This window comes from Lathamus discolor, chromosome 3, assembly GCF_037157495.1.
Source record: "Lathamus discolor isolate bLatDis1 chromosome 3, bLatDis1.hap1, whole genome shotgun sequence".
Lineage (NCBI taxonomy): Eukaryota > Metazoa > Chordata > Aves > Psittaciformes > Psittacidae > Lathamus > Lathamus discolor.
The window spans coordinates 122952902-122978011 of NC_088886.1; the positions used below are offsets into that span (position 1 = coordinate 122952902).

Consider the following 25110-nt stretch of genomic DNA (forward strand, 5'->3'; position numbering starts at 1 on the left):
GTTCATGGGACTACTTTGAATTTATTTTTTTCTGACTTGAAAGCAAAGAAAGAAAACTGGCTTAAAGCCAGCCAGGAATGTGGAGATTGCTGATTTTGTAATATTTCCTGATTATTTTTATAAGGTTACCACCTTTTTTGGTGTGAGAGGTTTGTACAAGGATTTGGCTTATTCTCAGTCCACTTTGCCACCAACCTAATTATCTAGTTACCTGCTTTTCCAAAGTTTCATACGAAAACAAGCATCCTTCTTTTTAGAACAGCAATAATTTACTCTTTAACTCTGAAAACCTGACAGCACAGCCTTGGCTGCTGAGTTAAGACTTTCCTTCTCAAAGTATACAATCACTTTATGTCATATGATGTTAGTTCAGTTTTGATGTTGTTTTTTTTTTAATCTCATCATATCTTCTGTAAAACTGTCCTGTTTTGTAAAACATATCATATTCCAGGACTTCGGCTAAGCATTTGCTGAGTGTTGGATAGAGTTGCATGTTACCAGAGAGAGCAGGCTGGATGAGTGGAGGATCCCTCCCTGCAGCTTGTTGCTGAAGATGTTCATTTGAAGTAAACCTGAAACCTTAAGATGAAATTCTGTTGAAACTGTAAAGTGTTGCTTATGTTGCGTCCTGATGTGTAGAGGACTAGACTACAATGCAGCTTACCTGGGGTTTGTTTCTAGTTTTGCTGATGGCCCGCTGCATCACTGCAAGCATCTCTATTCCCTGATACTCCCCCAAAATGATGTGGAAAGGGAAGCTTTATGAGGATAAATTGCTCAAATTGCTTACTTTGGAAGGGCACTATATAAAGAAATCGGTTCCTTACAGTGGTGTTTCTTTCAGTATCAGAATGTTGACTGAAATTTTCTCGATTCAAAGTCTGTATGTAATGAAGAGCCTACCACCTTTCAGCCAACATTTACAGGACCTAAACTTTTAGTTGACAGCAACAGATACAAATTTTAGGAGGAGCAGGTCAAGTGGGAATGTTGTTTCCCAGACCCCTGCCTTCCCATTATACATGGATGTGTTTGTGTGTCACTGACGAGAATGTTGTAATGATTTGCTGAACATCCCAAACCATGCCAAGTCTGAATGCCTCCCTCGAATTTTCCCCTGCAGCTGCCATAGTGGGATTATGCTTTCTTTTCATCCATCTTCTAGCAAATGTATTGTGCAAGAGTATGTAAATATCTGTACAGAGAGGGCAGCACAAACTGCACACATGGTACTGTTTAGGCAACTCAGACAGATGGTGCGAGTGTAGTTACAATGAAAACAATTCCTTCAACATGGGTGGGGGGAAGTTTTATGTTTCTCTGCTTATGTGAAAGCTCTAGAAGGATCTGTGCCTGGATTCAGAATAATCCCTCAGGTGAGAGCTCTTGCTGGCAGAAAATTGCGTTATGCCATTCCAGGTTAGCTTGAATCCTATTACGTTTCTCACCTGAGCGGAGCTGCAGAATGAAGGGGTAATGCTGGATCGGCTGCTTTTCATTCTAATCCCTTCCTATTGTTTTACTTGCAAGAAGCATTTTTATTTACTCTTCCCCAAATGAAAACATGAAACAATGGTGGGATTGGTTTCTCAGGGCTTCAGATTTAGTTATCTACACTGCTGCAAAACACTTCCCACGCTGCAGACACGTCTTCTGCCTTCTACATTCCTGGTTGCACAGGGGAGGTGATTGGTGAAATAAAAGAGTAACCAAGAACCACTTTTGGAGCCAACAGCAAAGCTCATCAAGTCAGATTCCCACATATGGTGAAATGTGGGAATTGTGTTGGGTTGTGTTCTCTCCATTCATCCATCCATTCCTGCCTGCCTGCCTCATCCCCTCTCACTGGTTGGTTACTCACTATTTGGCTGCCTTATTTTTAAAATGGGGCTTGGCAATGTGGAAACAACTAAGGCAAGAGGAAGAGCAGAGAGGGCACACACATAGCAGTGATTGCGGTAGATCTGTGCTCAGCCTTTTGCTTGATAACTTTCCTCACCGTTTGTCTTGCTCTGGCAGGGTTCCTTTGCTGCCAAATGCTGCTCTGCAGATGCTCCTCCCAGCACTCCTCCAGCTTGCAGCTTCCCTGCTTGCCTTCCTGTCTTGGTTGCATAGGCGCACCATTTTTCCTGTCCTCCCAGCTGCTTTCTTACTGGAGCTCCTGAATGACTGCTGTGAAGAAATATGCATGACACAAGACCTTGCTCAGCCTAGCTGCTGTTGCTAAGGAAGGATGTGACATCTAGTGCTAGTACAGAGGGCCAATTAGATAAGAGCCCTAAGGATAATTCCTGTAATAGGGGGCTTGGTGATTTGGAGTGGGGAGACAGCAGTAAGAATTACACAACTACTACTAATCTGGTTGAGTTTGGTTTGTTGGCTTTTTTCAGCCTTACTTCAGAGAGCTCACTGTTTCAACCAGACAGATGTTACCACCTTGAGATATTAAAGACATGCTTAATCTCTATGGAGACATTTGCTTCACCTAGTGAAATGAGCTGCAGCAATCAATTTTATTCTGTGCCTATTGATCATGTCCGTTTTAGGGAGACACATACAAGACAACCTTAATTAAGAGGATCTATCTCTTCCTTTAGGAGTGCTTTCCAGCACACACATCTCTCATTGTACTTTTTGATATAAAATCTCTCTTCTATTTGTACCAACGTTAAATTGAAATCAAAAGCTTGTATTTCTATTCCCTGTGCTGATTTTAAAGGAACAAAGTAGTCTGTATTTTTAAATTACCTTATTCAGTTTATTTAGATTTATTGTCCCACGGGAATTAGAAACTCAATAACTTTAGCTGCCAGGTGCACTGTTTATTTATATACATATATTTAAGGCTGTAAATGTGGATGGTATCTATCTTTTCTGAATTGAGTGGCTTCATTGTAAATAAATAAGCATAGGATTGTTTTTTTCTTTACCATTTGGCTTGAGGATATTCTCTCTTAGTTTCTTTCTTTCTCTTCCTGGACATATTACACATACAATACATGCTATTTTTCACACTAGTTTGCCTTTGGCATAGTCCTCAAAGAGAGGAGTTTCAGGAAATCAAGCAGCTGTTGTGAGTGTTGTTAAAGTCTAACTCAACAGCAGTCCCATGTATTAAATGAGATACTGGTACCACTGATTTAGAACATGCTTCTTTTGTGTGTGACCTCTAAACCTGAGTAAAAATATTGCAATGCAGTTTCTGAGAAAATTGGTGGCTGGATATAGGTTCTAGAAAGCATTTGCAGGCAAACCATAAAGTTTGTGGCTAGTGTGGCAGTGATACATGGGAAGCATGTGGCTTGTTCAGCTAATGCTTTGAGCAGCACCCCATTTTTTGCAGGAAAGGGGAAAAGTGTGTGATTAGTGTGTGATGGCCTTGTAGCAGCAATAGTATCATTTTACTGACAAAGCAAAGGACTCCTGACTTGTCAATTGTTTTCTTTGCTCACAAAACAGCTGTGGAACACACAGGAATTGTATTTAAGGAAATATTTGCTTTTGTGAAGGCACAGACATGAAAGCAGTTAACTAGTGGCATTAGATTGCACATGGTAACTAATCATAGTACTGCATCTCAGTACTGAGCAATGAATGTACCAAACGCTGTATCAGCAGGGAGTGATTGTAGAGAGCTTTGCCAATAGCGCTTAGTATGTGCTTTGCTTCTCACCATCGCAAAGCACGTGTCCTACTCAATGGGAGGTGAAAATCATTCTGTTGATTATCGTGACAAACTAGCACAGTGAAGTGTCCAAACTGAACATATAGCAAAATTGGTGAGAACACAAGAAGTAACTCATCCTTCATCCCCTGCACCTCCAAGCATAAATCAAGGAGCGCTTTAGTGTCTTGCATGATAGCTCAGCACTAATAACTTTCTGCTCATGCTGTTTCAGACTGGTTAGGCTGGCACAATGTAGAAACCTGATCTTGTCTGGCACGTGGGTACAGAATACCAGTAGGGTTAACCAGTCCTGACTCTGTGAGAGGTGCTAAAGCTGCAGTGAATCCCGCTGCTCTGTGGCTTGGAGCCTCTTGGATTCAATAAGGCTCTGTGTGGGTGGTGTTAATCCCAGAGCAGTTTTGCAAGAGCCGTGCTCTCACTCGATTGCTGTTGGTTGAAAACTCCTCCTTTGCAGCTCAGCTCACCATACCAATGTCCCATCACTGGGAGAGTTTAGGCCTCATCCTGAAATTTGTGCAGCATCTTCCACTCTTTCAGAGTTTTGCTGCAGGTACTGCTAGGGTCAGGGTCGACAAGATTTTTTTTACTTCTGAGCACAAGTTAGCCAAAGTGGTTTCCTTTTATGGCAAAGCTATGTATGGCAGGTAGGGAAGATGAAAGTTCAGCACACTGCTCTAAACAAAGCGAATAATTTGATTCTTCAGTCTTTTAGTCCCCACCTTTTGTAAAGCTGATACCTCTGATTTTAAAGAATAGTGCTTGAAACAAATATATGTAAAAAGCATCTACTCAAAGCAGTAATGGAAGTGTTTTTACTTAACCGACTCTGAGAACATTTTTGTGAACAACGATGTACTTACGTAAGCTTATCTTTGTTTACACAGAGTTCAATAAAATAAGCTATTTCAATCTATTGATATTTTCTTCTTCCTCCTCCTTCTCCTCCTTTCTAGGACATAAACTTGATTTCACTTGACTTTCTTAGACATTTTTTGCCCCTATAAGGAAGTTCAGCATCTCACAGCAGTATGCTTTGCTTTGTTTTAGATCTCTGCTGGGTCTCTGGGTGAAGTTTAGTGTCCTTTAGATGCTGCTCAAGAATTCAACACACCAGTTTGTTTATTTGTAGGAAAACAGTTGTTGCTGGACATCTGCTGCTTGTGGTATTTCATGCTGGAGTTAATACTGTTGCACTGCTCAGCCTGAATTAGTAATAAATACAGTTTGACCTACGTGACTTTGAGAGGTGGGACCTATCCACGGCCTTATGCAGAGTGGTATGAAACATTATATGAAGACCTACATTGGATTTCTAAATCCTGCAATGATGGATATTGTGCAGCCAGCATGAGATCACTATGCTTCAGAACTCTTACCTTACTGTTATTTTTCTGCTCAGACACTTGCTTCTCACAAAAACACAAACTGTAATGATTCATTAATTTAATGATTCAGCCAGCCCCCAATGGTTCAATTTAGCCTGCACAGATTAAAGGATCCCAAAGTAAATATCGTTCAGTTGGTCTTGGACTGACAGGCTGCAGAGAAACAAGTCCTGAGGGAAAGGGACTCTCCTGGGCTTTTCTAATGAACCAAGAGCTCTTTTGCGGGCCTGCTAGTAAGACAGGAGCCCCTTGTGCTTTTCCGTCTCCTCCCTCTGTCATCCAGCTCACCATCACAATACAAGTAAACCAAACAAAAAAGCCATGATTCATACACAGAAGCTTTAGATGGATGTATTTTACAGCTGAAGAGAGTGTTTTATATCCTTTGAAATATTGATGCTCGGATAGTTTTCCATCTAGCATTTTTCTGTTTGAAAGCTTGTCAGTCATACCAGTACTTTTGAAAGGCCATTTACAAAAGTTTGTGTGGTGTGGGTTTTTTGGTCCCGAGTTACTATTTTCCAATCTTGAAAGTGCATAGGGTTCCTTCCTCTTTGAGTCCATTTAAACATGAGAGCAATATATTCCATAACAGATTGAAAAATGGGGGTTGAGACCAATATATTCCATAACATTGGAAAATTGGATTTCTGGTGCATGTGGAATAGGCAAAGATCTATTTATTCATAAAATTATATAATGGCAGATGTTAGATCTCATTAAGTACCAGCTTGCATTCAACCTACCTTAATTTCCACTGGAATTTCCCTCTTAGATGACACTTTTCAATTCTTCCTCTCTGCTGTCCCATGTGTGGTTGAGCTGCCTTAGTCTTTTACAACAGGTTCATCTAATAGCACGAGGTTGAGTGTATGTGTACTGCATTTCAGAGAGCAGCAATTCTTGTACTGCTTTCTTTGCAAATCCTTTGGGATAAAGGCACTCTGCAGTTGTGAAATGCTTGCTTGGTTTTATTACTGCAGTGATAACATCTTGCACTGCTTTTTTGGTAGCAGTATTGCACCCAAGAGGGCAAAACATTTCATGTGTTAGGAGTATTACAAATTAAGACTATTCTTCCCTTTGTCTTTAAAGAAGTAGCATCTCTTTTTGATGAACAGGTGATTATGAGGCAGAACTAAAATTTCTGTTGAAGGACAGCCAGAAAAACCTATTCCAATGAGGTTTTAAGCACTCAGCCCAGGAGGCGATTTATCATTGTATCTGTTCATTTCCACAGGATGGAAAAACTCTTTTTAAATTAATGAGGGCTGTTAAAATAATATTCACCCATACATAGCCTTAGGTATCAACAAGGGCTCACTGCAGATTCCAGCGAGGTAACATTTGCTTCTTGCATGGAAGCAGAAGGCTTGCCTTTCAAAGACGCTTTCTATCACAAAGTGTAGGAATGTGCTGTATGGTAGCAAGGAAGGGAAAAAGCTTTTTCTCCTTACCAATTGAAAATGTAAAAACTTTCTGCAGTTTACTTGCATGATACAGGACAAGTCAATTTGAAATTCATAGGAAGAGTGTGTTTTGAATGCAGCTGAGCATCCACATTGAAATAAGTGGTGAGATTTTAATAATTTTGAGGTTGGTGGCCAAACGTTGTAACACCGCTTAGTATGCAGTCACAGAGCAGAATGGACGAAGTCATTTGACGCATGAACTCTGCTTACAATGCAGATGTTATTCCAACTTCAGCTCTTTAGCTTTCTGTTTAATGGTTCAATACTATGAGTAACATTTGATTATTGTAATGTTGCATTGATTTTTAACCACAAGCTTACTCAAATGGTAATGATTCAGCTTTCTTTTTGCGGAAACTTAGCATAAAAATTTTCTTCTTTGAGGAAAAATACAAGTAAGTGGGCATTTTCAGGGCATCTCCAAGGCACTGTTTGTGGAAACAATGTGTAGGAAGAAGCATATGTTATTATATCTGCAGATGGTTTGACAGTAACCAGTTCCAGGTACTTCAGAGGTCAATTTACAGAACCCAGAAGAAAGCCGTAAATCTGTCCAAGGAGGTTGCTTCTCTTAAAGCCAGTATCTTGAAGGTTAACATAAACTCTGAAGTGTTAAATGTGTAACTCCTCCACCACTCACCCCTACTGAACTCTGTTTCTAGACATCTCTCTAATGTCCAGAGATTGGTCCAGTTTTTCCTTGGACCTTGATCAGCCTTTGGTTTAAGGAGCATCATTAAAATTTTACAATTATTTAAGCTTTACCAAGGACTTGGTTAACTTTTGAATAACCCATTGAATTTGGTTTATGAGAGAGAATAGAGGATTCTAATATCCAGTAGGCTAGTTATTTGTGACAGTATTGTGACAGTAACTACAGTAGTTACTACAATACAGTAGTTACTGTATTGTAACTACAGTAGCTTTTTCATTTCAGGTAGGCAGTTCCAGACTTTCCATGTCACTGTGTAGGAAACCCTTCTTCCACGCCTTTGATAACTTGTCATCTGTTTCTGAATCCTTTCCAGTTCCTCAGTGTCTTTTAATGGAAGGAATACTTTGGCATGCAGTCTTCTTGATGAGAGCAAAACGCAAATTTATAGAAGTCTTTGCTATAACTTTATGGAAAAGGAGTATTTATCAGTTGTAAGGTAAATGGGTTTCCTTATCCATGTAGGGATATCCATTCCCTATCCCTATCCCTGTAGCAGCTCTTAAACCCTGCTGCTATAAAATTCTCATTTTAGATGTTTTGTGATTAAATACAAAGATCCCAGTGAAGCAGAGTCTGGTCAGAACACAAATGGCAGAACTGAGATTGCTTTAAGCAGATAAATGACTTCTGACCTATCAAGGCTTTGGTGTGTGAAGAGATTACATTTTAGCAGTGAACAAAGCCAGTGTTATAAATTATGTGGTTAGGAAGATGAGCATGTTTTTCGCTATAATGTGAAACTAGCACATGAAAAACAGCCTGAACATTCAAACTAATAGAGTGCTTCTTTGCATGTATGTCTTACTGTTTCACATCCGTTATGTTTGTGTAATTGACTTTTGTAGAAACTCCATAATACAAGCAAATTGTCACCAGTAAAGCAGATGGAATGAAACTCCTTTTGAATAATGTAATAAGAAAATAAGCACATTGTAGGAAGAAGCTAGAATGTTGCTCTCTCTCAGAGCAGGAGCTCATCAGCTATGCCAGCCTCTGCTGGCAAAGCATGAGGGTGCTTTTTCTCTTCCTAAGCAAGAGATTGTTCTGCTTGGTTTTTCTTTTGATTTTGTTTTAAAAAGCCTTATAGAGATGGTGATGTTTGTAATTACTGCTATCTCATTGAAATTGGTGAGAGTTTTGCCCTCTTTTGGAACACTGCTGAATCCTGTAGTTATGCAAGCAAGAGTGCATTTTCCTCTTAATTAGGAAATAAGTGTTTCTAATAAATAATTTGGGCATTTATTCCGTATGTTTCTTTCTCCCAGCATAAGCCAACTGAAATGTACAATTCTGAGACACGTTAATTGGTGCACCATATTATTAAGAAACTGTGCCATTTTAAAAGTCATGCTGACAAGATAATAATTAAAAAAAGCAAGATGGAAGGATAAAGTATCTGCTCGTGTAATTTTTGACCTGCCTAAATGATTATGTAACATCTCTGGAGTTTGAGATTTCCCAGCTTCCCTGTGCAATCTGTTTCATTGTTTAATTATTTTCACCTTTAGAAAGTTGTGTTTGTTCTTTAAAGAAAAAAAAAAAAGGAAAGGAAAAAGAAAAAAGAAAAGAAAGGAATAGAAAAGAAAGGAAAAGAAAAGAAAAAAGAGAAAAGAGAATGATGATGATCTACTTGGGGTTTTTGGGGTTTTTTTGCAATTAACTTCTTGTCCTGGCTAACGCTGACATGAAGAACAGATGATTTACCTAAAGTTTTTACTGTAGCGTTTCATATACTGAAGAATATATTTTCGTGTCAGTCTTGCTTCCTTTTCCTAAGTCAGGCAACTGTAGTACTTCTTACAGGATGTTTTTTCCATCTCTGTAGTCATCCTTGTTGTTCTCCTGTTGGAGCAGTGGACAACAAATGCTGGGTAGAATAAAGCACTACTGTATGTGTTATGCAGACCATATCCCTTTTTGTATACCAGTGCCAGATTTTCTGTGTTTATATTAATATTTGACTCATTTAATCTCCTTTAATGTGATGAGACATACATCAACTACATTATATTATGCTTAAACAAAGAGATGGAAATATTTGGCTTCGGTATGTAAAGGGGTAATGAATATTATTTTGACTTAAATGCTATTTCTAACATTACAATTTTACTGTAGTTCTTATAGGGAACATTGGTAAATGCATTTTTAACATTTTGGCTTTCTCTTCTTTAAATCATAGTTGCTTGTGGCCACTGAGGTAAATCAAAGAAACTGCTCATAACTTTGCAAATGGTTGATTTATCTTGTTTTCCTCAGGAAAAAGTCTTTAATACAAGGCTTAGCCAGTCTCATTCAAAGTAGATGAGATGACGGTGAAAGTAGACTTGGAACAATGAAGCAATGCAAAGCTGGAGTAGAAGAAAGCTAGTAAAAATTGTAGCAACTGTGTTGTTTACCATTTACGCTGTGTTTTATTAGTTCTGAATTTATTACTGATTATAAATGCCTGTTTTACAAGGTCTTATAGTACTGTGGTTTTGTTTATTCTTAATGAGGTGAAGTGATTCTTTCAACAGTGGTCTCTGAATTATTTTCATTTCACATTTTTAATCTTGGCCTAAAAATCTGAACCCTGATTATGTTGAAAATCAGAACATTTTTGCAATGTCATTTAGTATTATTCAGAGCAGCCCTGCGGAGAATGACTTGGAGGTGTTGGTCAATGAGAAAAAGAACATGAGCCGGCTTCAGTGTGTGCTTGCAGCCCAGAAAGCCAACTTTATCCTGGGTTGCATCAAAAGGAGTGTGACCAGCAGGTTGAAGGAGGTGATCCTGCCCCTCTACTCTGCTCTCCTGAGACCTCACCTGGAGTATTGTATGCAGTTCTGGTGTCCTCAACACAAAAAGGACATGGAACTGTTGGAACAAGTGCAGAGGAGGGCCACGAGGATGATCAGGGGACTGAAGCACCTCCCGTATGAAGATAGGCTGAGGAAGTTGGGGCTGTTCAGCCTGGAGAAGAGAAGGTTGCGTGGGGACCTCATAGCAGCCTTCCAGTATCTGAAGGGGTCCATAAGGATGCTGGGGAGGGACTATTCATTAGGGACTGTAGTGGTAGGACAAGGGGTAATGGGTTCATACTTACACAGGGGAAGTTTAGATTGGACATAAGGAGGAAGTTCTTTACTGTAAGGGTGGTGAGGCCCTGGAATGGGTTGCCCAGGGAAGTTGTGAATGCTCCATCCCTGGTGGTGTTAAAGGCCAGGTTGGACGGAGTCTTGGGTGACATGTTTTAGTGTGAGGTGTCCCTGCCCATGGCAGGGGGGTTGGAACTAGATGATCTTGAAGTCCTTTCCAACCCTAACTATTCTATGGTTCTATGATTCTATTATGGTATCCCAGTGTTTCTCATGTTCTTGAGATGTGTTAAACTGGAATATATAAACCCACCACAGGCACCGCAGCCTCAGTTGATTGATTTCATCGAATGATAAAAACCTAAGCTTAAGACCTTTTAGTCTGAAGAGAGAGCAAACTGCCTATCACTGCTGCCACTGATGACATGAGGAAATGTCATTTCCACCCTTCCAGCAACCTGCATCTCTGTTTGTGGCCAGCTTCTAACATCTAGCATATTCCACTCCACAGCTTAACTTAAGCTATTAATATAACTTTACAGAAATCTGCAAACTGTTGTATGCTCTGTTCATATACCACTGTCCAAACAGGAGATGTAGAAGACTTTATACAGTTTGCTTCTGCTGAACACCAGGACATTGCTAGTTGGAGGAACTGTCATATAGGCAGGTGTTTTATTCCTTTGTTTAGTCTTGGGAGTTACACAGTTAAGTTCAGCTGATGTTCAAAGACGCAAACTTCAAAAAGGAATAGTTAATTACCCATCAGCCATGTGTTCAGAGTAACTGAAATGTCTTAGGTAAGTTATTTTTATAACATGACTAAGAAATATGAATGTCAGTTATAGTCCTGATCTTTTTATGGATTTATGGCTTAAGATGCTGAAGATAACTCCTGAGTGTCACCGTTGTCGTGATTAGTTAATTCTAGGTGATGCATAAGAAAATTGCACCGTTTGTGCAGAAAACAGAACTAGAGCTGGTATTTTCTCTGTGTGTGACGCCAACAAAGAGAAGTATTCCATGTTGTGGACATAAAAAGCTGAAAAATACTGAAGTTTAATGAATAGCTATTGCATGCTCACCTGGTAAGCTGTGTATGTGTCTTTACATTTTTTAAAGCGATGATAGATGTCAGGGAGTCAGAGGTCTAGAATTTAAGGGATACAGTGCTCATCATCTTTCTATGGAAGCTGAAGGGAGAGTCTCACATAGCTTTATTTCCCTCATGCCTCCATTATTCTTGCCCAAAGGGTGTCAGTGTGGAAGAGCTGAAAGTGTTGCTCTGATAGAACAATTGAACTGGGTATCAACAGATGATTTTTAATCCTTACTCAGGCACTGAAGAGCATTGTAACCTCGAGGAGATGCTTGTGCAGATGGAACAGGAGAAGCCTGACATGGAAGAGAAGCTGAAGTTTTTTGTGTGCTGTGTAGTGAATGTGACCATTTTGCTCCATTACTAATGATAACCTCTAGCAGTTCTTTGGCCATCAGGGAGCCTAAATTACAACTGTTAAGCCTGACATGGAGATGAAGCTGAAGATCCCAGCAAGCAGTCTAGCTACATAGATGAAACTCTAAATAGCAGCATTTCAAACTCACCCAAGTATACTTTGTCTCTGACCTCTGTTTGACCTCTGTTGACACTTGACCTGGCTGGTTGCAGTCAAGTTGAATGTCACTTACTTACTGTACCTTAAACAAGAGTTATTAAGATTTACATAGCTTTGAACTGTGCCATTCCAGACATACTGTCTGACAGCTTCAGTTTCAGGTAGAAAAATTGCATAGAAAAACAGATTAATAACAAAACAGAGAAACAAATTTAAAAGTTCAGATTAATGAAGTTCTTGCATGTTATCTTACTAATACTCACAAACCGTGCTTCTATGCTAACTCTCGCTGAAGAATTACCATAATGCAAATGTCCCTCAGTTCTAAAAAATGCAAGAGGAAGAAAACGTATATATCTATAGATAGTTTTTAAAAATAGAGCAAACTTCACATTTCCTATTAAGGTATTCCTTTAAATTTTTATTAATTCCTTTTCCTATACGAAATCCTTCTGAATAAAACTACATTGGCACAACTAATTTAATATTCTTTTCCTAATGAAAAAGTCTGCAAATTGAAGTATGCATTGATAAGCATGTAGATCTCATGATCTAAACTGAAAGCAACTGAAAAAGGTTTTCTCTTCTCTCGTTCATAGTGCATCTTGGACCACAGGCAACAGGGAGAGTATTGAAACAGGACAGGTTATGTAGATATAATAGATTAATTATTAATTATAGATTAAAACCAGAATTTGAACAGAGTTGGACATGTGTTAAAACTTCATAGAATTGCTTAGTTTCAGAGTTATTTCCAAATTATGATCTGTACTGGGTACTGGTAAAATGGTAAAAAAGTCAAAGAAAAGGGTGTTCAGATCATCTTTCATCTGAGACCAAAACCCTTATCAAGATCTGAACCTCACAAAGCACATATCCAGGACTGAAGGCTGTTGTGGTTTCTTAAGAGATGTAAAGCTCTGGGATGTGTGCAGAACACACTGTGATTAAGAACCAGGCTCAGAAGCCAAAGTAATGTAACGTACCGTCAGTTTGTAAGGAAAAGGCTTTTAAAACCCATCAATCCAGTGTAATTTGAAATATGTTACCATTTAAGAAGCACAGCAAAGGCAGACAGGCACCCGCTGTCCTTATTGTTGAATCCAGCTCTGAAATAAAAAGCTTCAGAATAGAACTGAATATTTATTGGGGAAAAAATTGTACTGGTTTGTGAGTTTAAAAGAGATGAGAGAAATAACATGGCTAGAAACTTTGTCTCATCCTAGGGAGGAATAGCAGCTGTCATTTGTATTGCAATGAGAATTTTAAGGAGATGTTCACTTTCATCCCTGCTGCTATTTAGTGGTATTTGCTGATGAAGTGACCAGGAGGTGACTGGGCACACATAGTGCTGGCTTACCTAAAGCCAGCACTTAGGAATAAAAAGGATAAAAGGCCAGAATAAGCTTGTGGAATTACTCACTGCCATTATTAGCCTCTGAGTTGCTGCTGTTCCAAATGGTTGGATTAATTTGACCATAGAATCATAGAATGGTTTGAGTTGGAAGGGACCTGAAAGATACCTGGTTCTAGCCCCGCTTGCCATGGGCATGGACACCTTCTGCTAGACCAGGCTGCTTAAATCCCTGCCCCACCTGGCCTTGAACATTCCCAGGAATGGGGCATCTGCAACTTCTCTGGGCAACCATCCTGCCAAGAAACAAGAAACAAAGGTTTAGGAATACTCACTTCCATACAAAGTCAATAGTTGGGATTTCAATACAGTGTTTCATGTTGTGATCCATGGGTACTATGCATGTAATTGGGAAAATGTGACGAAGGAGAGGTACTAGTTGAATATCACAGAGAATTGTAGAGGTAAATGAAGATCACGGAAGGCGAAGGCAAAATGAGGTGAATGGACATGATGGCACATGAAATGTCTTTTTGTCACAAGCTAGGCACAGAACAAAGAGTAATGAGTGATTTGTGTGTGTTGCGGGATTTTAAATCAGCAACCATTGTTTGTGGGTGGAAAAATATTTTGGGGAATAAAAATATTTATTCCCACAGTGGGAGCTGTGGGAAGCTGAATGCACATGTCTGCTCAGTATGTCGTGGTGATCTAATAGAACATATGTCAGAATTACAAGGAAAAGGATAGCAAATAATACTTCTCATTATTAGCAGGCATGTTCTGTCACAGATCCTGTTTTACTTCAGCTGCGTCCCTTTTTAGACAAGTGATGAGAACTGAACAAAATAGTGCCTACCTAAGGTTTGGAACATGTCCACTGGTAGGTTCCCCCTTTTTTCCTTATAGAGAAAACCTTCTATGCTTTAGACCATAAATAATGGTGAGCAGTGGAGGTTAGGAAGATGCTTCCTTCTGTGTGCAGTTTATCACCTAATTTTACTTTGAAGAGTTTCTTGCACCTTTTATTGTATCTGTTATCATCCATGATAAATTACTGAATACTGATCAGACTTGCATTGATTTTTGTGTTGATTACGTATGCTTCTATTACAAGTATTTTCATACATTTCAACACAAAATCAAGCTGCCTTTCATTGGTATTCAGTTCTGTATAGGCTTTAACTCAACTTGGACAAACTTGAATAATAAGGAGGAAACTAAATAAGAAACAATTAAAAATGGATGCTATTTTGCATGTATTCTTTAAGCCAGAGTAAAAAACTATGAAGTGCTGCAAATTCTTTTGGCAATAAAAGTTATTCTTACGTCTATGAGAATAAGACCCTAACAATTCTAGAAACTGGGAACAAGATCCAAAGTCAATTAAAATGACTTAGTAATTAAAAGATAATGTTTTTTAGATGATTTCTGTAGATAAATTGTAAAGGTAACACCAGAGATTGACTGTAAGAATAACTGATGTTGTGAAACAATCTTATGCCCACAAAATGTGTGTTTGTGTTAGGTGGGGACTGAGATAGAGAACTGCTAATTAGTTCACTACAGTCCTTATTTTTCTATTACACTATAAATATGCAGTTAGGGATCAGGACCTTAATGTAGTGAGTGCTGTGCAAACTCCTAACAAAAGATGTTATCTAGCCCATAGGAAGAGAAGAGATGACTAGTAAGTAACGTTAATAATCTATTTGTTCTCACATTCTAAACGCGCCCTTGAGAGCTACTGAATTCATCTTAGTGTCAGATTTTTCACATTTAGTGGGTTTTAGTGGGAACTCACAGAACTGAGAGAAGTGCTTCAAAACTGAAAGTACAAATTATTACCGTTAAAAGTTAGCTATAGAAATAGGAACTGACTCCTGAACACTTCAGGTTTATTTTGTAGCATCCCACATTACACAGATTGGAACTTAGGCATGGAGGTAAGGGCTTTTAACTTTCAAATATGTCAGCCTCTTTGTTTGTGCAGTGCTTAATTTGAGATACCTGAAACTCCCATGGACGGCAGGGTTCCAGCAGGAACAAAACTGCCACAGATGACTTCACGTGGAAAATTAAGATTAAGTAAAAATAACATGGAGTTCCTTCCTGACATTTGTTTGCAAGCCTCACTTGCTAACTCCCACTGAAATCCATCCAAGCTTGCATTGCATAGGACAGAGCAGAATCTCTCAGAAAAGGTTCTAAATGATGCAGAAATTGGCTCAATTTCTCCCCATCTCTATTAGGAAAAAAAAAAATAATTCCTCAGTGAGAGATGAAACATGGAGTTTCTTAATGAGCTTAGTCTGCTTGTAAAGATTCTTTCCTGCCCTTCAACATAAAGTAACCCCTTTCTACATACATATACTTTTTCCTTGAGGAATGGTAGTTAAATGGCATGTCCATTTTCCACTTACATAGAAACATACTTCATCTTGCCATGGTGCTTGGCCATCTAGTTTTAACTTTTTATCCTTTGAAAGCAAGGCGTGTTACTCATTTGCTGGTTTTCTATGTAGCTAGACTTTTTTCCTCTTATTATACAGGTTTGCACTGCACTACGCTCTCCTGCCTCTAAGGGCAGTCTGCCATCCTTTCTCTTTGGTCTTGATGTCTTCCGTGGCCCATGAAAATTTTCACTTCTCATGCCTTACTGGTTTTTTTGAAGCAACCCAATTCATTTGGGACAACTCTCTCTCTCTTTGATACTCAGCTTTTTTAATCTTCATCCATTAATTATTTGTGTTTAATTCAAATATTCGTTTCTACTTGTTTTCCCAGCCTGCCTCAGTTCTAATGTTTCATTAAGTTTTCACTTCAGTTTTTGGGATGGATTTATGTGAAATAAATATTGACAATATTTTGATGTGTTGGCATATTATATTTCATGTGTAAACATGATTATAATAATCTGTGGCCTGTTTTAAACCAGTGTTTGGAGCTCAAGGGCTGTAACTGAAAGTGAGTCATGGTGGTCTATTGTGTGTAAACATAATGGGAGTTTGATTGATTTCCAAGATCAGTTAGCATTACTTGATTGGAAAGGGTTGCTATGGGAGAAGGAAGGTGATAACAAAAGTAAGCAGCTGGTTTCAGAGCATGATGGCAATCACAAGCTCTCATCACATGTAGAGTAAAATCTTCAACAAGGTATTTTTAAACCTTACCTTAATCATGCAGTAATGTAAACATTTGCTGGAGCTCTGCCTCAGCAGAGCAAGCACTGTTTGCTTGAGAAAAAGGAGCAAGGGGCAGGGTCAAATCAGCTATTCCTTGGCACACCACAGCTGAGATGGCTGTCTGATGTGCCTCCCAGCCTGCCAGTCCACTCTTGTTTTTCCTTTCAGATGAACGATCTCTGAGGCAGCCAGGTTCCTGTGATCTCTCAGTGGGGGCTGTGTGGCATTATATGTGTGAGGTTTTATGCTTGCTTTGGAAAAGGCTGGCTTTACATGCCTTCTGTCTCCTTCTGGCAAAGTCCTTGGAATAGAAATGTATCCAGTAAATATTTAATTCCAAAGACGCTGCCAATAGATTCCATGCTCTGTGATTGCTTCGCGGTTCATTAGTGTGGATCAGTTTGTATTATTTCTTAGAACTGACCTTACTGAAGAAAAATAAAAAAAATGGATCTGAGCAATAATCAAAACCATGAGGTGAACTGAAAGCTGGTAATTTCTAACTGCACATGATACAAGCACACTACCTGTGTCTCATTATTTCCTAGGAATGATACCACACTTGTGCAGAACTGTGAGCAGTACCTCACCTGTCATTGGCTCAGCATTTCTGCCCCCTGTTCAGTTTTATGCTGGCTTAGATTAGGTGAGGCTCTCAAGTGTTACAGACTTTGACTTTCTTCATCACACCATGTCATTTAACTACCCACCTAATTGCTACACTTCTTCTTATTTTGCCTGCCTTAACATATTTACAGAGATAAAAATAGAGCAAGGAAACAGCAGCAGCTGCCAAATTGGATTGAAGTTAAAGACCACCTAGGAATGGATTAAAGGTGAATAATTGTTTTGCCTGGGGACAGTACTGCAGATCAGCATGGGAGAGGGAGAGAAAAGGTGAAAGGAGCACTGCTAAGAGATATGGAGAAGTGATGGTGCAATTGTCACATCTAAATGTAAGTTTTAAGCATGTTCAAATAGAGGGAAGGGTGAAAATGGGTAAAGAAATCATAAACCAGGTAAACAGTGGTACATTAAACTGCCAAGCATTTTAATGAATGCATCATATTGGAGAGGATGCCGTATGTCTGGAGGATATTGAAATATAGATGCATATTTGAAAAAAATTAATCTAAGTGAACTGTCAGGATGCTTTTCTGGGTGATTTTTAGTTGTGATGTTAGTTGACAGAAACCTTGGGCTTAAATCTTGTTTTATGGTTGTGCACTCTTTCTTCTTGGAAGTAGGGTCTTACAAGTTGATAGTTGTTAAATCATGTTAGATTTCATTTCAGCTCTGCACTCAGCCTTCATCAGCTGGAAATGACAGAAGTGAAGAAAGACCACAGTGCATGAGTCAGACCAAGAATGACTAAGCTGCTATAGTGATGCAGCTGTGAAAGACAAGTATGACCCTGGGATGCATTCAGTGAAGTACTCCCAATACAAGAGGAGATTAGTAGCTCTGTCAGACAGCAAGCAAGACTTTGCAGTGATGGGAATACTGCATACAGGTCTGGTTAGCCACTCCTGTGAATTAACTCAAACTGGATGTGTAAGAAGAAGGGGTTAATAGAGGAATGGAGGGTTTCTCTCACAAAGGGAAGTTAAAAGAAAGTATCTTCTCCTTATTTACAAAAAACCTAATGCTGAGTATTTTAAAATACATTTGTATACCCTGTTTTATATATAAATGAGACAGCTGAGAAAGGGAGAAGACAAAGTTAAACCAGAGGACAGTGTTCAAGCAAAATAAAAAAACCCTGGCTGTGCGTAATTTTGAGGTGACAGTTTGAGTATTGTTTCTACCTCTTCCGAACAATGTAATTTTAAGGTAGCCTATGCTGGCCCCTCCTCAAATATCTGCCCTTTAGTCACAAACAAAAATTTATACCAAAGTTGTCACTCAGTGGCACCCAGCTAGCCTGCAGCTGGAATTCTAGGAATATTAGTGGAGATTAGATTTGTGTAGAGCACATGCTACAATATGTTTCCAGCTGCTTCTTGCTTGCATGTATTCACTGCACAAATGCATCACCTGTCAGCATCATGACAGCATGCTTGCTTGCTTGCGTACCCAGCATATTTAGGGCTCCTGCAGTTTTGGAACAATCTTTCCAGTTAGTGCATGCAACTAAATCCAAGTCTAACTTGGATTATTTTAATATAAAGCCTTTACTCCTGTTTGCCTGCCGATATGAGCATTACAACAGCTAGAACAGACACCCAAGAGGAGCTGTTTTTCTGCTAGTTTGATGCATAGTATTTACGATCAGTGAGAGATCTGCGTACTAGAGATGAGAAAAGATAATTAAATTCAAGAGTCACCTACATAAATCTGTGAAAGATTGCCTGCGATACCAGGGTCCCAGTTTCTAACCATCTATTTTACATTCTCACAGTGCTTGAGTAGCAGGGTGGCTGTCGCACTAGCTTATCGGACCACTTTTAGAGGGAGCACATGCTCCATAAAAACAGTAGTATTACGTTGACTCTTGGCAGCAATTCTTTTTCCTCCTACCCCTTTCCTTCAGTTATATTCATTCTGATTCGATACGTTGATGTTCTTTTTAAAAAAAAAGAACCCGAGATCTCTCAGTCAGGTCAAGTCTGATATACACTGTCAGAGCAACAGCTTTTTCTTTTTTCCCAGCTTTGTCTTGTAAGTGCTGTCTTAGGTCAATTCCTGTAATTTTACACCTGTCCAACCTTGTGAAAGGCTTCACTGGGGTTGTACAAGGACAGACGCGGGTGGAACTCAGTGTTCAAAACCTTGTATGGCTGTTGACAATGTGTGAGAAGGGAAGAGCCCTCTGCTTCCCAGACCCCAAATTAAGCCTTCAGGGCTGACAGCAAAGCAGTTCTTGTAATGGTACATGGAGCTAATTTGTTGTGAAATCAGAGAAGCAATAAATCTGGAAAACACCCCATTCCAAGTTTAGAGTAGTCTGGAGGGAAATTACACTGTGAGCTCTTTATGGTGCTGCTCCTAACTTGTTGTCTTCTAGACTTGGGCAATGATAGAGTACGGTAGGTTCATCCCTTCACAATTTTCCCTTCCCTGATCTGGGGAAATGCAGATTTCTCTATTAAAACTAAATGAACTCTTGTGGGGTTTTCCCCACCATAGAATCATAGAATAGTTAGGGTTGGAAAGGACCTTAAGATCATCTAGTTCCAACCCCCCCTGCCCTGGGCAGGGACACCTCACACTAAACCATGTCACCCAAGGCTCTGTCCAACCTGGCATGTTCTCAGGTGTGCCATTCAGTCATCATTCAGGGCTGCTAGTCAATGTGAAATTGCACTGACTTTCAAAGAAGGCGAGGCTCAGCTAGTCACACCCTGACATTTCTTGTTCCTGCTGTTTAAGGTGCCCTGCTCAGGGCCAGCCATTAATCCACAGCTGCGGAAGAGCTCTCTGACCTCAGCATAGAGAACTAGGCTACATCTGAAAGATGTTTTGCAGGGAGACGTGAGCCTGTCCAGGCCAGCTAGCATTCATGTGGCTGCATTAACAAGGTCCTGAGCTCCATTTAGGAGAGTCACTACTGTCATTGGGACACCTGCTTGGCTTTCTGCCTGTCCGCATCGTCCGCGGTGTTCACTTGTTCTGCCTGTTAATACCCTCTAGACATACTCAACACACCCCACACCCTTTGCAGATGAAGGGTAGTAAAGAAAATTTGAGACTGGTGATAAGGTTGGGTTCGGGGCTTTGCAATTTTTGTGTGACTTCTGAACTGTAAGTTTTTCAGGCATCTCCCACGCCAAGCTTTTTCTGTATAGGCACCAGCCAGGAAGCCCTGGTCAAATACAGGATTTCTACATTCCGCTATTCGTCAAGGCGCCTGATTTTATTCAGCTTTTTCATTGTTTCTGAATTCATGACCAGAAAGAAACAGAGGCCATGCAGATAGTGTGGGCTATGGGAAATTGCAGCACTGCTGCGATAACATAGTTGGTACCAGTACGTCCTGCTCTCATGCTTTCTGAATTACTTTTGTTAAAATAAACAAATAAACCAAGAAAATCCTGCTGGCCTGGAAACGCGTGCTTTCCTATTTTATGTTGGAAAGATTTAAGGGAAAAGGCTTTGTCTGTTTGTTATTTATTTTCACTGTTTCTATTTTACAGATTGCTTTAAAACAAAACACAAACTAGGTTTATTCATTGTCATAGGAAAATATATCTCTGGGGAAGACAAGGCTGGCCTGGAAGAAAGAAGTAATATTTGAGGTTGCTATTTGAAGGTAGCCTTCATGGCTGCATACTGCAACTTAGCAAGTTGGTTGGAGTTTGGTGTGGTAGGGTGGATTCAACAGCTTGAAATCTTAGGGGTAGATGATAGGAAATGGCTTTCTTTATGCTGCTACAATTGCATTGATTTTTTTTTTTTTTTTTTAATTAAGGGTTTACTCTGACTGAACTCCCACTGAAGGCACCAAGATAGCCTTTGCCCAAGGAAAAGGACCACAGGGTTAAATCATGAAGAGTAATTGCACTATGTATACTCTGCTTCCACCAGCCTTTCCGTGCTACCGCTGGTGGGCCATGCTGATTGTAATGAATTGTTGTTAAGCTGTTCTCCCTAAGATTAAGACTGGAGCTACACTGTGCTGGATGTTGTAATATAGTTTGTTACACAGTAACAAACTGTAAACTGGGCTGAAGTATTCTGTGCTGTCATTATGTGCTAAAAAAAATAATCTTATTATTTTTATTCTCTCTTAACTGCTCAATATATTCCATCAGCTCTTGGTCAGAGAATGGTGTAGATGCATGTGCAAGCGTGGCTGGATTACAGCCTTGTTCCTCAAGATTGTCTGTTCTCTGTCCTCTACTGTCCCAATTACCATCACTGAAAGATTGCAAGATGTCTGTGTATTGCACTGACAGGATTGGGAAGCATCCTTGAGTGCTTCTTTTGAAGTTAAGCTTTTGCGATTAGCATCCACCTTTACAAGTTACTTTTATATGCAGACTTGCATTTGGTCTAGTTTGACCTAAGGAATAGTTACTTGGTCATTTTAAATGCTCACTTTGAAGGCATGAGTATGCTCAGCTGTTTGGTCCTCAGGTTCTTTCATGTCCCTACATTCCTATTTGTTTGATAGAGAATTGAAAAGGAAGGAGGGGCTGGTGTCTGGATTGATTCTTCTCTCCACAGACCCAGCCGTGGCCAAGGAGGTTCGATGTGGCTTGTTTTCAAATGCACAGGGGCAAGAAAGCCTGAAAAGTAACTTTTATGTTTGTGCTTTTTAAGAACACCATAATAAATTAAAAGCTTGGGAATGCCTTGTTCGTGTGCACTCTGTACCAAAACATCATCAGCATAAGCAAGGAATCAATCTTTCATCCAAGTACATGATAGCCACGGGGCTCAGTCCCTTTTCTGGTACTATTTTTTTCCTTCCCTCCCTGTTCCCTCTAGCTATTAGTTTTCTGTAGCTGAGAACTTGGATGTAGCAGTAGCTCTTAGGCTAGGCTGGGTGCAGTACTGACAATGCAAGGACTTGTGCTCTGGCTGATTTTCAAAGGCAAAAGAGCTGGCAGTATTGACACATCACAGTGCAATGTGGTGGGTGCCTTGTCCCCCATTGCCTTTAATCACCTAAACTTACCAGCTTACCTGGGCAGAGTGGGTTTCATGAGGCTAAATTAGGGATAAGGGCAAGACATCCAGTGCCTGTAGCTGAATTCAGGGAGTCCCCAAGTCTGTGTGTGTGATGCGGATGCAGAAACTCGGTTTCTGTTGATGTGCAAAGCTCACTGGGCTGTGATGTGCATGTTGGAGGAGCTACTGTAAAGGGGTTTCTGTGGGTTCTGAATTTGATCAAGACTGGTAGCATAAACTAATAAAAGAGGGTACAGGGACATAAGAAATAATGTGTGATAAGCCTTGCAGTGGTGAGGAGTGATGGTCCTCACAGGAGGGTATCAGAAGTATTTGTAAGATCATGTCCTGTAAACAGCAGCTCTTTCATACCTGCAGGCATTCAGACAGCCATGTTGGAAACTACATCCCATCTTATTTTTCTTATTTCTTTGTATTGTTTTAATTAATTTGAAGGTAAAGAATCAAAACAGAATTTGGGACCTTAAAAGCTCTGTGACTGTGGGAGTCTGCACTTAATGGCAGCTTTGCCTCTCGTGGTGGCATCAAGTTACTTTTGAAGCCTTTGAAGTCAACAGGACTGGAGGGGGAAAGCCTTGTGTTGCTTCTTTAAAAAGAAACATGCTTCAGTTATATTTACAGCTGGGGTTTTAATGGCTGTGAATTAAAGCATGTTTTATTTGGCCTTTGTTTTTAGTATACTTTTACCCCTTAGCAGGACTCAAAGCCAAGACACAGCTTGAGATGTAGCGGGCTGCAGCATGCTAGCATAGCCATCATCAGCCTCATCGCCTGTTTCTCTGTGGAGCTCACACTCATAATTTGTGTCCCCCATGACACAAGTGTCCAGATCTTCCTGGTTTACTTGCTTGGCATCTCTATGCATGCACTGGGTCTCTGCTCACACAGCAACAAGTAGCTTATGGCTGTCTTTGTGGCTTTGAGTGAACTGAAGTAAACTTTGTGTGTTGGCCCTGCAGACCTTCATTTCTAATCAGCTTCTATTAAATTACTATGAATCTGATAAAGAGAAAGAAGCTCAGTTTAAAAAGGTGCAGATAGGCACTTAATGTGATTTAATGTATGTCTAAATAGTTTAGCTGCTTATCTGCACATCTGGCCTAAATACTTGTGCAAATCTGACCCATACTTTTTTTTTAACCATATTGGCATTGGAAGGAGAGAAGGTAGATTATGCAGTTAATAGGTTACAGCTTGTTTCCCTGTTAATCCTGGGAGTATCAGCTGTTCTGCTGATGGTGCCAGGCACAGGAAAATGTGCTCGGAGGACAGTGATGGCAGTGGCTAAGCAAAGTGCACCATGTTGCAGGTTTTTCCAGGAGGATTTAGTCCCTGCCCTGCTGTGTTTCTGCAGAAACTACTGCTGCCACAGGTACAAGTCTCCTGGGTAAATGTTTTGAATCAGCCTTTTGCCTTGGCCTTACTGTTGTGGAAAACTGTTGCACCTGTGCCCTGTTAGGATGGGCTTAAGTACTTTGATGTGAGAAAATGTGGTAGCCTTTCCAGCTGTACATTTGATAGGCACTGTGTGGTGAAATCTATAGCAAACCACATCACACTGGTGGCACAGGTACCAACTGAGCAGCACCTTATTTTGTCCTTGTTTTGTACTCCCTGCCTGATTATCAGTGTTGCTACGTTTTGTCATTAGCAGACCACACCAGCCAACTCAAGTCAATTCACCTAAGCAACAAAAAAAATTAGGTTACATTTTTTTATTCATATGATAGAAAGTAGTGTTTTGCAGTATGAACTTTTTAAAGTAGGGAAAGAAGGGGCAAAGTTTTATTACTAGAACAGATGTCTTAAGAGGTTTGACTTGTTTGGCAGATCAGCTGATAAACATCCCAGCTCAGATTCTCTTTCTGGAGGCTATTTTCAGCTTTCCTTGAAAAATTAACAGTATTATACTGCTACATGGTTCACTGAATTCCATTGGATATAGTGGCTATCATTCTGACCCATAGTCCTTTTGATACTATGGAAAAACTGCTTTATGGTTGCATTGAGGCTGAAACGGGGCCAGTGAGGTTCCTGCATGTCCTCCTCATACTTGCAGATGAAAGCTCTGTCTGATGCAGAACAGAAATAATTCTCTGGTTCTTTTCATGAAGCTGTTTTTCTTTAGATCACAATGGCTTTATTTCACATTATCTGAGATTTTTACAGCTGTCAAGTGTTTCCATCCCATTATGAGTTATGGACCTGGAATCACTTTCCCTTCTCAGAGTTCATACACTACTGACTTCATGTGATGTAGCAAGAATATTTTGCTTGGTTCTTCCTGTATAGCTGTTCTCACAGAGACTGAGACAGAGAAGAAGCTGGTGAATGCTTTTGTTAAAGTGTTGGGCAATCTGGTGCTTGGGAAATCTGTAAGCAAATCTTGGGTTTGCCTCTGTTTTCTTCTGTGACCTTGGACAAGTTCTTTGCTTGCTCTGTATATAAGAGACATGAGGGCAACATCTCTCATTTTTGTGGGTGGTATAAGAATAGACCTGTAAGTACTTGAGGAGTCATGGAGGCAGGAAATGTCATCAACCAAATGTATGCCATTTAATCACCACATTTGTTGACTGCTGTAAAGAAAGTAAAGAGAAAGGATTGGGTTTTTTTTATGTTTTACAGAATTCTGAAAGCCCATTATCACCCACCTACTAAATGCAGCAACACTATTTGTCTGCCCAGCTTCTTGTACTGGGTACCTGGGTGGAACAGTGGTCTTTTGATGGTTGGGTTTAGTTTTGGTTTTGCTGGGTTGTTTTAATTGCCAGTATACAGGCAGGAATATACAGTATACAGGTGGGAAAACTTGCAGTGTTCATTTTGTCTTAATGTTGCCATGTCTTCTGCATGTGTTTGGCCTTATTAGTACTTTTTCCTGTTTGTCAGCTTTCTGTTAATAGTAGGGGGTAGTAGAAGATTTCTGTTTTGTAAGGTATTTCCCATCCCTCCTCTTGTTTCTGTGTCTGAGAAGATAG

At 39.9% G+C, this 25110-nt stretch overlaps 1 protein-coding gene across 3 annotated transcripts in view; it reads left to right on the forward strand.

The window, feature by feature from the left end:
* The window catches only part of ADCY5 (adenylate cyclase 5), a 228165-nt gene that overhangs the window by 88646 nt on the left and 114409 nt on the right, over nt 1-25110 (forward strand). The window lies entirely within an intron of this gene.